Consider the following 13,853-nt stretch of genomic DNA (forward strand, 5'->3'; position numbering starts at 1 on the left):
ATGATAGACAGTGTGCTTCATTAGTTTTTAAAAAATGCAATGTCCGTCAATTGACGTAAACTTCCTCATGTTTCACGGTAAAAGCAAAGGTCGTGGCCGAGTTGTAACTCAAAATCTAAACAAAGTCATCAATCAGTGAGTATTATGACAAGCAAAACAAAACATCAAGACGCGGAGAAGAGGTCAGCACAAAACTAATAGGTCAAAAGACAAAGCTGTCTCTCACTACCTAGGAAAACTTGTGAATGTTCGAAGTACAGGTACCCATTGGACAAAAGATACATGGAAGTTTAGCAAACGATCTCCCCGACCCAGTGCAATGTATCCGGTTAGAATCAAAGCTCACGTGTCCCTTATTTGAGCACCGTACCGGTGATTTGAGGGACCAAATTCTGCCGTAAATTCGCCCTTGGATTAAAAAATATAAGGGATTTAAGAAAATAAAATGGGACTTTTAAGGTGTATTTTGGCGTCATTTTTCGGACATTTCAATCAATCCTGCCGGCTAAAATAGAGTCTAAGTTTTACCGTAGTCATTGACGTCTGTCTATTCAAGAGTACACGTGTATGATTTTTATCGTGACTAGCGTGAGCGGGTAAGCTTCCTTTCGAGAATGAGCTGTTATCACTGTGAACAATGTTAAATTATTCTTCAGATGACCAGTTTATTTTTTAAAAACAACTAATTTTTTTATTTAAAAAAAATCATGCCGTTTTCGCATCATCCAGCTTTTTGATTGGTTAATTAGCGATTTGACCTATTTGACCTAAGAGAACATGGCGGATATCCTACAGCATCAAACGTTTATACGAGACCGGAATCATTCGCTTACGATGAAACTAAGTTGACTTTTATTTGTATTTCATAACCATTCAACAAATTTATTTTGTGTACATTATTATAATCACTACTGAGTACAGTAATAATCAACAATTCAGAAACGCAGCATGCCGAGATTTTTGTGTTCGTTTTTATTTGAAACTTCGTTTATTTAGAATATATTTTCGTTACCAATAAAATAAAAATCTCTCAGTCAATCAGAAACCCGGATTCATGCCTTTGAGGAAGGTCCCGTTTGAACGCTCACATCGGTTTTTTTTTCGTTTGGGGGAAAACTAAAACTGGTCGCAATTTTCGAATAAGAATGAGTCGGCAATTTTTAGTGGAGTCGAAAATTTGGAGGTAAATAAAACACCGAAACCCGGCAAATAAATAGGTGGTCAAATTTTTAGAGGGGTCGAAATTTTGGAGTTTTCGCGGTGTTAATTATTCCATTTCAATGAAACTTAGTACAAAGATGCTCTAGGACAATGTACAAACCTAATTAGTTTGGGGTAAAAATCTGTTCATATTAATTCCCTAATAAGCATAATAATTCATAATTTTTTGGTTCTGTTACATTGCGCAGACCTCATTAGTTTTACACTCAAATCTGGTCATATTAATTTTCTGATTTGCATAATTAGTTTTCAGCTAAGTAATTTCGAATTATATTTAATGTGTCTCCAATACTCTCAGCACATGGGAGTTCTTTCTAAGCTTTCTTTGATTTTCTTTTTGCACTGGGGCGGGGGGGGGGGGTCTGCAAGCGGCTGTCGATTCTTGTGTCAAAATAAGGTAATTCGATGCACCCCTTCGTGCTAGAGACAGGGAATTGTGACCATGTTCCACTAACGAGGAAATCCAAGTCGTGCGTTAATCACAATTTCTTAGTATATATAGATTGTATAATATCTCAAAAGTATATTGTGTTACACGGCATCATGATTGTCTAACTATTATGTACTCATTATGTGAATATCGCAAAGTATGCTCGAAAGTAGTATGAAAGTAACACACTTTGCAGTATACTCGTGATATGCAGAATTCTCGGAGTAATAATTTAATGAGAGATAATTGCCCAAAATATCAAGGGGGAAGGAACGTTTCGCGCTGTGCTAACATTTGCGTTCAGTGACGGGATTATATTTATATCACATTCGAACGCAACCGTAAGACTTTCAAACACGTCTAAGCTTTTTACAGACGTGTATATTCTATTTTTGTCTGTAAAATTGAGATAGATTCACACCTTATATTCAGTAAATGGTGCATGATTCGATGCATTATAGCTCACAAAATTACTATAATGCACAGTGCAATGATACACCTTCGCGTAGTAGGTATACTACATTTCAGCGGTATTAAAGTACGTGTAATGCTATCGTGCGTTTTTGGACATCTGCTGGCCATAGCTGAATTAAAGTTGCGAAATTAAAGAGATCGTTAAAATCGACGAATTTGGATTTCACAGTTGAGTCACAGCATATATATATTCAGCTCTCGTGTGAGTTTTTCGCCATCATCTTCTGCCATTTTAATACATGCAAGAGCAACGCCCTTCAAACTTATAAATCGTACACGCAAGTGGTTTTACGAATACAAATAAATATTTTAATCAATATTTCAACACTCGGTCTCCATAATCGGTTTCTGATATTTGGGACTCTATTTTAATATATATAAACGCCAAAAACTTGTTTCGTTACACTGCTTGTTAATCTATAGTATTATCGAGCTACTGACAACAGATATACTATTTTCCGTTACTGTGCAATCCGGCGTTATACGTAAAATCGAACGTAAAAACAAGACAAACAATAAAAACCAAACAAAAATAAGATATTTCAGTTTTTAAAAAGATCATTCGATTTTGGGGCTTTCCAATAAAGTCTTTCGCACATTACGCGATATCTTGCTGTGAGCAGAAACCCACCTATTGCGGAGTACCGGATATACCCATTCACGTGATGTGATGACGTATACAGTACGCAATCAGGGGAAATTCCGTGCATTAAACAATAGCCTAGAAAAAAATATTCATATTGTTACAGAACAATTCTTGCTATTACAATTTCCTGTTGAAAGCATTCATAAAAATAAACAATTAAAATACAATAGAGAGCATTTATTCTCTCTCCATAAACCATCTGTTCACCTCAGAGTACGTTGAGGAACTTCCACATTTACAAAAAACTAGGCACTAATGCACAGGTAACACCCAAATGACGTGTGCTGGAGATGACCCCTTAATCACGACTCGCGTGACAAATTTTTCTAAAATGTAATTGAAAAAATTAAATGTACATGATTCATACATTCGCCATATTGTGCTCATTGTATGTAAACTGTTGTTAAAATAAAGCAGGGTTGTAATTTTTAAATAAACCATAATATGTTAAGCATTCTGTTATTGTGATTCAATAATTGGGCGGAACACATTCAATGGGTTGTTTTATACGGGAATTAATAATTGCTTCAGAAATCGTGATTAATTAAGTGATCAAATAAAGTACGCGAAAATATGTTCAGCTTACAATAATTTTTGTTGACTTCTCGACGGTTTCTATGCGTTTAAAAAAAATAAACAACACAAGCGTGTGCATGCTAAACACATTTAAAAAGGCCTGAACGGCACTCCTCTGAGCATTCGACTTCTCGACTGAGACAAAGACCGACGGTAAGGTGAGTAACAATTTTGTATATTCATAGTTAGCAAGCTATATTTTCTAGCCAGAATTGTGTAAGACATTCGAAACTTCATGTTAATGAAGATAGTGTTTCTGCATTTCACAGTTCTGTCTTTAATCTTTCAATTTAACTGATAATATATCATGACCAAATTATTTCTTTCTCATGAATGTGTCATGTAGGAAGAATAGCTAATACGGTAACTTGATGAGAAATGGGAGGAATCAAAATGGTTTATTGTTTACTTTCTAAGGCAATGCTTGAATTGTCAATGTTTAGTGTGTATTAATTTTTATTTTAGTTTATTAATCTTTCTAGATAATTTTTCAAAATGGTTTCCTATCGCTGCATTACCTACGCACTGGTTTTACTAATTGCAGTCATAAAAGGTGAGGCCAGGTTATACAAATATTACACACAACCCAAATCCATAACAGGTGACTGTGTTAAGGGTGTTATAGTTATGAACCACGCATACACTCAATGACCGGGTTCGACCATTCGAACGGATCTTGAAATTTGACGTCACAATAAAGACGTCATCATTTATTTGGAAACATGCTCAACCACACCCTTCTCATCAAATGTTAGCCATAAATGCTGTTCTAGTATAACATATATTTCCCGAGTATGAATATTCATAAACAGCTATAAATTGATTTGTCGTAATATTTCTCGAAAATTCTACATTTATTAAGTTTATTTCTCAATTTTACTTCGAAATAGTTGACAATAACAGTAACAATACTGCTACTGATATGTCCACAATCTCCTGGTTTGAGATCAAAGTGTCGTCAAATCAGATGGGCGTAGTGTGACCAGTAGCCAGCATGCGAATGTCTGACACAAAATGTCTGCCACGGATCTGCTGTGGCAACTTCTAACGCTTTTGAATTGTATTCAAACACGCGTGCATTTACCAATACACTCGCAATTTATGTATTACTACATTATATATCATCCTCACATTTAGCAATTATTACACCTTTAAATTTATTCCTCCAAAGCTGTAATTAGTAAATATTAACAATGGCGTATTTCACCATGTTTTTGATACAGAAACACTTTCATACCTCATTTCATCGATGGGACATGTCTATGCCTGCTTATATATTTAGCGCAACGAGAGGCGACACAGGGACTGGGCCATTTAATTATTAGTCAAGACTATTAAATATATTATATATATTTCAGGGCAAATTCACATACTAGAAGGGTATTCCGCCAAACTGTAAAATCGGCACATTTTATATTACATACATAGATTCAACTGGTTCTCTGGTTTGGACTGATTGGGCACCGTGCCAATTAACTACTGGAACTTGCACGTCATCTGGATACATGTACGGCTGGACGATACGATATCAGTGCCATGATGACGACAATGAATGTGTCAATAGTCAAGTTGTAAGTTGTCAAGTGCCATGTTCAGGTATGCCACTAACTACTTGGATTTAATTTTGAATACAAACTCCGTCATCTAATATCTATCTCGCACTATATTTAGTGTGATTTTCTTTTCATAATTTCATCGCGAGTGTATGAGACAACGTGGATTTGTATAAGCGAATGTTTACAATTGGACATGAAACAACAATAAAGCCAGTTTCTCCAGAAATAAAAAATTACATGTTTGACTGCGTTTCGCTGAATAATGTCATAAATTTGACATAACTGAAAAAACATTATTATTGTTTGTTCATTTCAAACATTATTTTTTTATTTTCCTTTCATTAAACTCGAATTTGAGTTGCTCACTTTATTCCACGCCACTCCACTGCACTAACTACACTCACTCCACTACACTACACTACGCTCCACTCCACTCCACTCCACTCCACTCCACTCCACTCCACTACGCTCACTCCACTACACTACACTACACTACGCTCCACTCCACTCCACTCCACTCCACTCCACTACACTACACTACACTACACTACACTACACTACACTACACTACACTACACTACACTACACCCCACGATTACGATCGTGTTTCTGAAATCGCATATGAATAATTTCTTATTTAAACGGGTATCTCATTTCCTGTAGACCACTGTGGCAGTATGCGTCTTGGGTCGATACGGTACAACGACGACTGCACTAGTTGGTAAGTAAGGAACGAATATGTGCAGTGTGAATTTGGTTTCTGGCAAATATACACATTTCTTGATTTAAACATTATTACGATAATCATGGGGGTATCTCATTAAAAGTCGATTGCAGTGATACATACTTTAATGCCAATAATCAACGTTACGACAAACATATTTTTTTTTCAAGTAAGAGTTATTTTTTAGTGTTCTACTAACATTTTTCACAATCAAATTCTTATACCTCTAAATGTGCCTCTCATTTACATTCACTTCAATTATAAAATGATATTTATTGTGACTTTTAAATGAATATTTTTTCCAGTCAGTGCATTTATGGTGGTTGGTTATACTGCTATAACGATTTCTGTCCGGTTTGGCCAGCAGGAGGGGAGATTAACTGCAAGACACAGGGACATTGTGGTATTTACTGTTATAGTCTTATTTCGTTGAAATTCAATTGATCAATAATTAAAATATGTTGTCATTTTAGAACGGATCGCCCTTAGTTTAGAATATACGTCGCAGTAATCCAAATAAATTCATAAATCGCAATAGCTGTAATGCATTTATCATTATAGCGACTCCGTACGGTATTTGACTTTGAGAAAAATACTTCAACAAAATCCATTTTGAATAACAACTGGTACAAGATCTCGCCCAAGCCCAATCAATTGATTGTTGTATGGACTACAAAATGATCATTGTTTGGTTCGAGTTTGAATTCTAAAAATAAATTTGTGCCAAAACGTTCTGAAGAAATTGTGCTGACAAACAATCCAACGCCGGGAGAATTATAACCTTACTGACGGAGATAACAATACTACTGTAACAATGTTCATTTCATTTCAGTGACAACGTGTCCCGTCGGAGCGCCGCTACTAAACGAGTTCAATGAAACTGTCGTATGCGCCATTCCCGGTGATTTCAACACAAATTTGTATCACAATGTGGAGGTAACTCCTTGCCCTAACGGCTATTCTTGTCACGCTACCGACGACACAGCAATCGCGAATGTGTCTGTCTGTTGTCCCGGTAACCGTAAGTTGATGTACAGCGTTATTCGATTGCAAATATTTTGTCGAGATTTTGTAGTAAGTTGTCAAAATAAAAGATATGCTTCCGAACTAACGTGTGAAAAATAATTACATAAATGAATATTGTAATCCACAAGATGGTACAAGTGATTCGATGATGTACTCGGAGAAACATAACAAAACACAATAAAGTATGTTTTATCATATGTCCACAGTTGGCAAACTTCTTCATGTATAGTTGGTGTACATAGCATTAAGGTGAACCTTAAGTTTTCGTGTGAAGTCCTGTCTAATTAGTAAAATGTCGTAATTAACTCATTTATTGTTCGTATTAATTGTGTCAATTTCATAAATTGCAGACATTGGTAGCTCAAGTGAACCATCAACCCCAGCTACTCTTGTACCTAATGACGGGGAGGTATGTGTCGACAACGACCTGTTTACGATATTCCGCAAACCGTCATTGAATTGGAAAGATGCTGAACAGTTTTGTGACGTCATGTACCCTGAAAAAATATCGAATTTAGCAGTTGTATCTACCAAAGTCTTACGACTTTCTCTTACCAGGTGTGTGTGTAATTATTTTATTTCTTTGCCTGAAAGCATGTAGTCTAATTCAAGTGTGAATAATACTATCATACATTTATTTCTAACAAAAAGAATGGCTTAGTAAAACTTCAGTAGTTGGTAAAAATACACTAAGGTCTTCCAGACTACAATATTTATGTCCAACACTGCGATAACGACTTTCCGTCTTCGACATTGTGAAATTCTTTCGTTTTTGGGAGAAAACCCTGAAATATATTAAGAATCCATATAACGAAATGTATTCAGTATGCACCCATAAATAATCACCGATTACACAAAACTAGTTTTAAAAAAAATGATTTGACAATTCTCTATATTTTTGCTTTTTATTTGTCTTGAATTATAACTGAATAAAATTACAAACAATGTAATGTGTCCAACAACTTATGTATGAACAATTTAATGATACATATTTATAAAAACGGAAGAATTCCATAATGTCGAAAACGGAAAGTCTTTATCGTAGTGTTGTCGCATTAATACCTAGACTTGCTGATAGCTCTTCAAATATTACTGTTTTTTTGTCACGTCATCTCGTGCACTACTCCAAATGGGGACAATGAAACCATATTTGTGAAACAAAAGCAAGTCTCGTGGTTTATTGTTCTCAACGAGATCTCGGCTGTTATTTGCGTCGATGGTCTATTGTTCAAAACACTAATATTTCAGGCTACAAACATAAAGGTACCCTAGCTCAAGAGATTTAAATACTGTTTCGATTGAAATGTTTTAATTTCTCGTATTGTCACCGCTACAGCTATATCAAAAGTTACTCCAAACTGAATTTTGGTAGAATAGGCAGAGGATACTGGGTTGGATGTAATGATATAGATGATGAGGGTCATTTTATCTGGGAGGATGGCACAGAAGTCGATAGTCAAAATTGGGAGAAGCGTCAACCGAATAACAACAATGGACAACATTGCTGTCAAATGTGGTGAGTATATTGTCATATCCAGATGACATTATACGTTGTGTGTTAAAAATCATAGCGGCCTCTAGTGGCAGCCTTGAGACTGGACCAAGGATCAATAAAAATGGCGGGCTAGTTTTTACTTGTACCATAGTGCATCTGAGATTCCTTGGTTAAATCTAGTTCCATCTGGTGACATCAAATATAGCTTGTATTGCCGTACAGTACGAGGTCTCTGATTGGTTAACTTCTGACTAATCACGAAACTTCTCCCGATCACATTTTAACAAGTGAAAAATATTTCTTTGTCGAGGTACCATTAAAATATTGTTTTCATTGGTGAGACGTTTCTTTTTGCATTTTGGAAATAATATCCGCATTTCCCGATTTGCATACAGGGAATTATGTGTTCAGAATTATGCACAACTCGAAGCTAAATATTGGAATAAAACAAATAATGAACAAAGTCTTATTTGGGTAATTTTAACAACTACAAACGAGGGCGAATGCCAAGGTGACGAATGACAAATTGCCGGGGTGAAGTAGTTCAAGTACAAATATTATTTAATTGGGTCATATATTTTCCTAATTTAATTACATGTTTCTTCAACACAGGCAACACCCTAAAAATAAACCACGATTTAAGCTCGACGATGCAACATGCAGCAAGAAAAAGGGTTATATCTGTCAAATTAGTAAGTATCAAGTCGTCTTATTCATGTAACGATTCCTTACATGTTTGGAACTTTAGTATTTAGTGTTTAAACTTTCTTTTTATATCTATTGCACTGCAATTGTTTACTTCGCGAAATCTTTTGTTTTCCATCATTATATTCTAATTAAAGAGAGCATCTTATTTATATATATATAAGACAATGATTTTAAATTACGGGTCACTAATGAAGTATTAATGTTGTTTTTGTCTTTAGAGAATGGATGTTCCGAATAACGTTGAAACGATATATATGAATTAATTGCCAATTAGTAGTAGTGAAACAAACACGTGACAACATGAAGGGTCATGTCGGTGTGATAACTGAAAACGTTTAACACTCGAAATCTCGCGGACGATTATTATGACGTCATCAAACCGATCAACGTAATGCCATTAATCATGGAGTTTCGGGGTTTTGCAATATTTGTAAATGATCCAGACAAGACAAACATTATTTTCTATAAGTTTAAAAATTCGTCATGGGTCTGTAACAGAAATGTAGATGTAGAGTACTAGGGGTACAGCGGTTTGTTTATACCGTTGTTCGGTATCACTTAAACAATTAAATAACGTTCACCTTTCCCTCATCTACATCAGAGAAGCACTTCGCCGGAAGTTACAATCGAACATCATTAATTCTTATTAGAATAATATATTGTCCAGCTGAAATAGTGGTCCACATTCTACACATGATATAATTTGTGTCGTCACAATGTCATTGCACCGTGAGAAATTAGTTTGACACGTGATTTGATAAATTATCAAAAATGTTCACCCACAAGCTACTTCAAGTGGACAGACTAATTGTCGGGATCAAAATATTTGTTGCTTTCGATGTATTTTTTTTTTAATTTTATACTCAGGGGACCGCATATAACGATAGATATGTATACCATGTTGCAGATGCGGACATTGGTTAGTAGTTTGCATCATGGGTAATTTAAACCTAACCCATACATTTGATCTCTTCCAACCTACATTACGATGTGTTCTCCGGGGATGAAATTGAGAAGGATGGTTACTTACATCAGAAAAGAAAACTGTATACATATATGTGGCAAGAAGAGTTTCCGTTTTGAAGTTTGAAAGAGGTCAACAATGTCAATACTCATCCTTACAAAAGAGGTGTTTATTCAGCGAATATTGCCAATTCATTAAAAAAGCATATGTCAACCTTCAACTAATCTACAAAAACATGTGTTTATTTTATGTGAAGCGGTAAAATATTATACGAAGGGCATTAAATTTAAAATCATAGTTTGCCTATCTTGGTAAAAAAAGTTTGTCTATCTGACGGTGCAGAGAAACTAAGATTTTTCCTTCCCTTTCCCTTTGGAATCACTCAAACTCGTGTATTGTTTCATAGTTTTTTTCAATGTGCATCTTGTAGTTGGTAATAAAATGAAGCAGTATCTCAATGAATAATGTCTTTGTGATGTTTATTGTGATACTCTATAAAATAAATAAAGAATTACTTGCAGTGATGATACAAGCAAGCGAGTTAATACAAGGCACTATTAATCACACTGGCTGGTGTGATACCCCATGACGTCAGCTATATCCAAACTAAGCGTAAAACGTCAAATCCCCACTGCGTCACTGGACTGCTACACCCATATACAATACATTACTGAGGCAATGTGCATATTTTTGCCCAGACGAAATTGTTACTACCCCCCCCCCCCGATACTCAGACTTGCTGATCCAAACCAAGGGTAGTTTATAGTATCCGTGTTAGTAACACCAAGACATTTTGGACTATTTAGTTCCAAAGTGCAGAGAAACTATCAAATGCGTCAAATAATTTCACAGTGCGGCCTCAACTGTTATTAACATGACCACGGCGTGTTTCAGTGTTTTCTGCTTATAACCACGAGATGACAACTGTATATTCTGTGTACTTTGTGTGATTTAGCTGGCGTTCTAAGGCTGACCGAGAACGAGTACACGTATAAGCAACGTATTATCATATTCGGGAATAACATTGAAAGTTAGAAATTGCAATAAGCAATAGTTTAAAGAGCGGTGGTTGTCGCGCCGTGTCCTGTTCGATATTGGACTAATAGCGACGTACACAGGACGTGTAAAATACATTGTTGTTTTCGATTCCTAGTCATTTGTCATTTTTGAAATACTTGCTACTTTCAATAATATCGTCCTCAGAAATTGAGGAGTCATAAATGTGTAATAAATAATTACCCGACATATTCATTTCGTTCCCAAATTCTAACGACTGTACGGGACTGTCAATAAGATTAAACAATTCCCAATATTCAAACCAGTTTGTAATTAGCTGTGACGTAATTTCAAAAGATTGTATAATCCGAACATACTTGTTTCAAGTTGGTTTTGAAAACATACCGTTTCCCACCTACTCAAATTCAGTTTTCAAAATACTTAAAATGCATTTATTGAAACATAGCGATGAACTTCAGATAATTGTCAAATATGAATAAGATCGATATAACTGTCCATTTCCTACGACTGGTGGTGATTTGTTGTTTATATGTGGAATAAATCAGTATTTAACAATAATTTTGTTTAAAGATGAAAAAAGTCGCTTTAACGTTCAAAGGGTGAAGTCGATCGCGGGCATTCCATTTTATAAAAGTGTTACATAATTCTTATCATTAACATATCGAGTTTTTCACTCATTACACAATAACAACGTCAAATAAACCTATACTATAAAACTCAAAGAAATCTGTTCGATATAGATTAAACCTAAAAACTCAAACCTGTGTTGAAAAGTGGCGAGATTATTTGGCACAAATCTAAATTTTCAATATTATTTTTGATTAATAGAATTATTATTTCATTACTATTGATGATGTATCACTCAGAAATTTCCAATACAGACTGATTAATAGAATTACCACTACAAACAGGTTTTTAAAAATACGTAATGTAGTTGATACTAATAAATGTACTTTTTGTAAAAATGTTCCTGAAACACTGCTTCATTTGTTCTATAATTGTATTCATGTCTCCTCAGTGTGTCATGATCTTGAATTGGCTCTTGACAATAATTGTAATATTTCAGTACATTTTTCATCAAAAGATGTCATCTTGGGATTAAATGTACATGATTCTAATTTAAATTCAGACTACATTCTTCGTTTGAATTTTGTAAATTTATGTAATTATTTAGCATACCAAAAGAAAATAGATATGTACAATATAAGGATATACAATGTAAAATCAAACCTTTCAGATTATATTGGAGTTTATTAGATCAGCTAATGTGAACATATGTATTTTTTTTCTTTATTTTTTTTTCGTTTTCCGTGTTGTTGTTTTTTCCCCATTATTTGTGTGTGTCTTGTATTTTATTATTTTGTGAAATAACAATAAATAAATAAATAAAAAAAAAAGAAATCTGTTCGACTATTATAAGGTTGATTTAATATATTTTTATTTTTATAAATGTTCTTGGAAACTGCTGATACTTACATATTGCTAAATGGAGAAAGTGTTTTGCGAAGTGTCGAATTTGTGAGATAAACATGTTATAAATATCCCAAAAGTATATTGGTCAATATCGCCCTGCAATTGGTGATTGTTCGTTTACTTTGACATAGTGCTCGAAAGGTGTAGAACGTCTGCTACACAAACTGAACTTGAACTTGTATTCCTTTTTGTTATATAGTTCAATGTCAAAATGTCAAAGTTTGCGTTGGCCGGGAGGTGGCTTCAGCGACTGATGAACAATGGACCGAACCTATTGAGTTTTGCGCAGCTTTTGGAATGAATGAACTGATATGCCCTAGATTTATCTCCGATCATAATGAATGAATGAATGAATGAATGAATGAATGAATGAATGAACACTGTATGTGTTTTAATTGTGAAAATATTACTACTAGAGACAATTAATGGCTTCAAAACTAAAGCGAGGCGGTAATACATACAAGCACAGACCCCAAATATTGTTTAGCTTACTGCACGAAATAAACAAACGGATGTCAGACTCAGAACGGCCGCTATTAATACATTTATCTGTCGATCCAACAGCTTTTAACTTGTGATAGAATTAGCTATTTTGTTCTTTCTACAAATATTATGTATAAGTCTTACTACGTTAGTTATATTTGCATAACGGTGACAAGTATACTAGTATCTCATTGCATTATCATTACTCATGAAACATCATACCCGAAGAGAACGCCCTCTATATACACTAGTGTATAATAAAATAGAAACAATTCGTTACTATTTCTCTTTTCAAGAAATTCAACACTTAAAATAATATTTAGGCAACATTCAGACTGAATCACAAAGTCGGTTCAAAGCCTGCCGAGTTCGATATATCAGCAGGAACACTGAGTTTTTTTCTTCTCATTTTAGTTTTATTCCTCCATCATATTTTGATAGTGAACTTTAGAATAGCACATCGATCATTGGCAATTCGACAATTGCCACAACTTTATGTGTTATGTACGTTTATACGTTTTTATTGTTGTTGTTTTTTTTTTTTTTTTTTTTTTTGCATACCGTTGGTGATATTTTAGTAGTTTTTTTTTTTTTTTGATACGGAATAATCTTGAGTCGCTGTTTTCCCCATATACTACCCACGTTATCTGAGACAAAAACCTACCAAGTATGTATGTCTATGTGGTGAACGTAAAATGATTCGTTGGTTAATGTGGTTGTGGATATTACTAGCACGCAAAAAAAGGATTTATATCACCCATGCAGCCTGTTGGTCATGGCTATAATATTAATGATACCCTCGCCTTTGGCTCTGACATCATATATTGTGGTCATGATCAAAAGCCCTTAGGCAGGCAACACATCGTGATATTACCCTCACAAACATGTTTAACTCAAAGTTCAATTAAAGCATAGCTGCTTTTATTTTACACCCGCCAATGAATGGACATCGAACAAGAACACTACACACGGTAAGGTTCATTAATTTCCGGATACGGCACTGTTTATTCTACACTCTCAGAACTAGGGGGAACAACTTCTACAATTCATTTCTGCACTC

This window comes from Saccoglossus kowalevskii, chromosome 12, assembly GCF_978046115.1.
Source record: "Saccoglossus kowalevskii chromosome 12, keSacKowa6.1, whole genome shotgun sequence".
NCBI lineage: Eukaryota > Metazoa > Hemichordata > Enteropneusta > Harrimaniidae > Saccoglossus > Saccoglossus kowalevskii.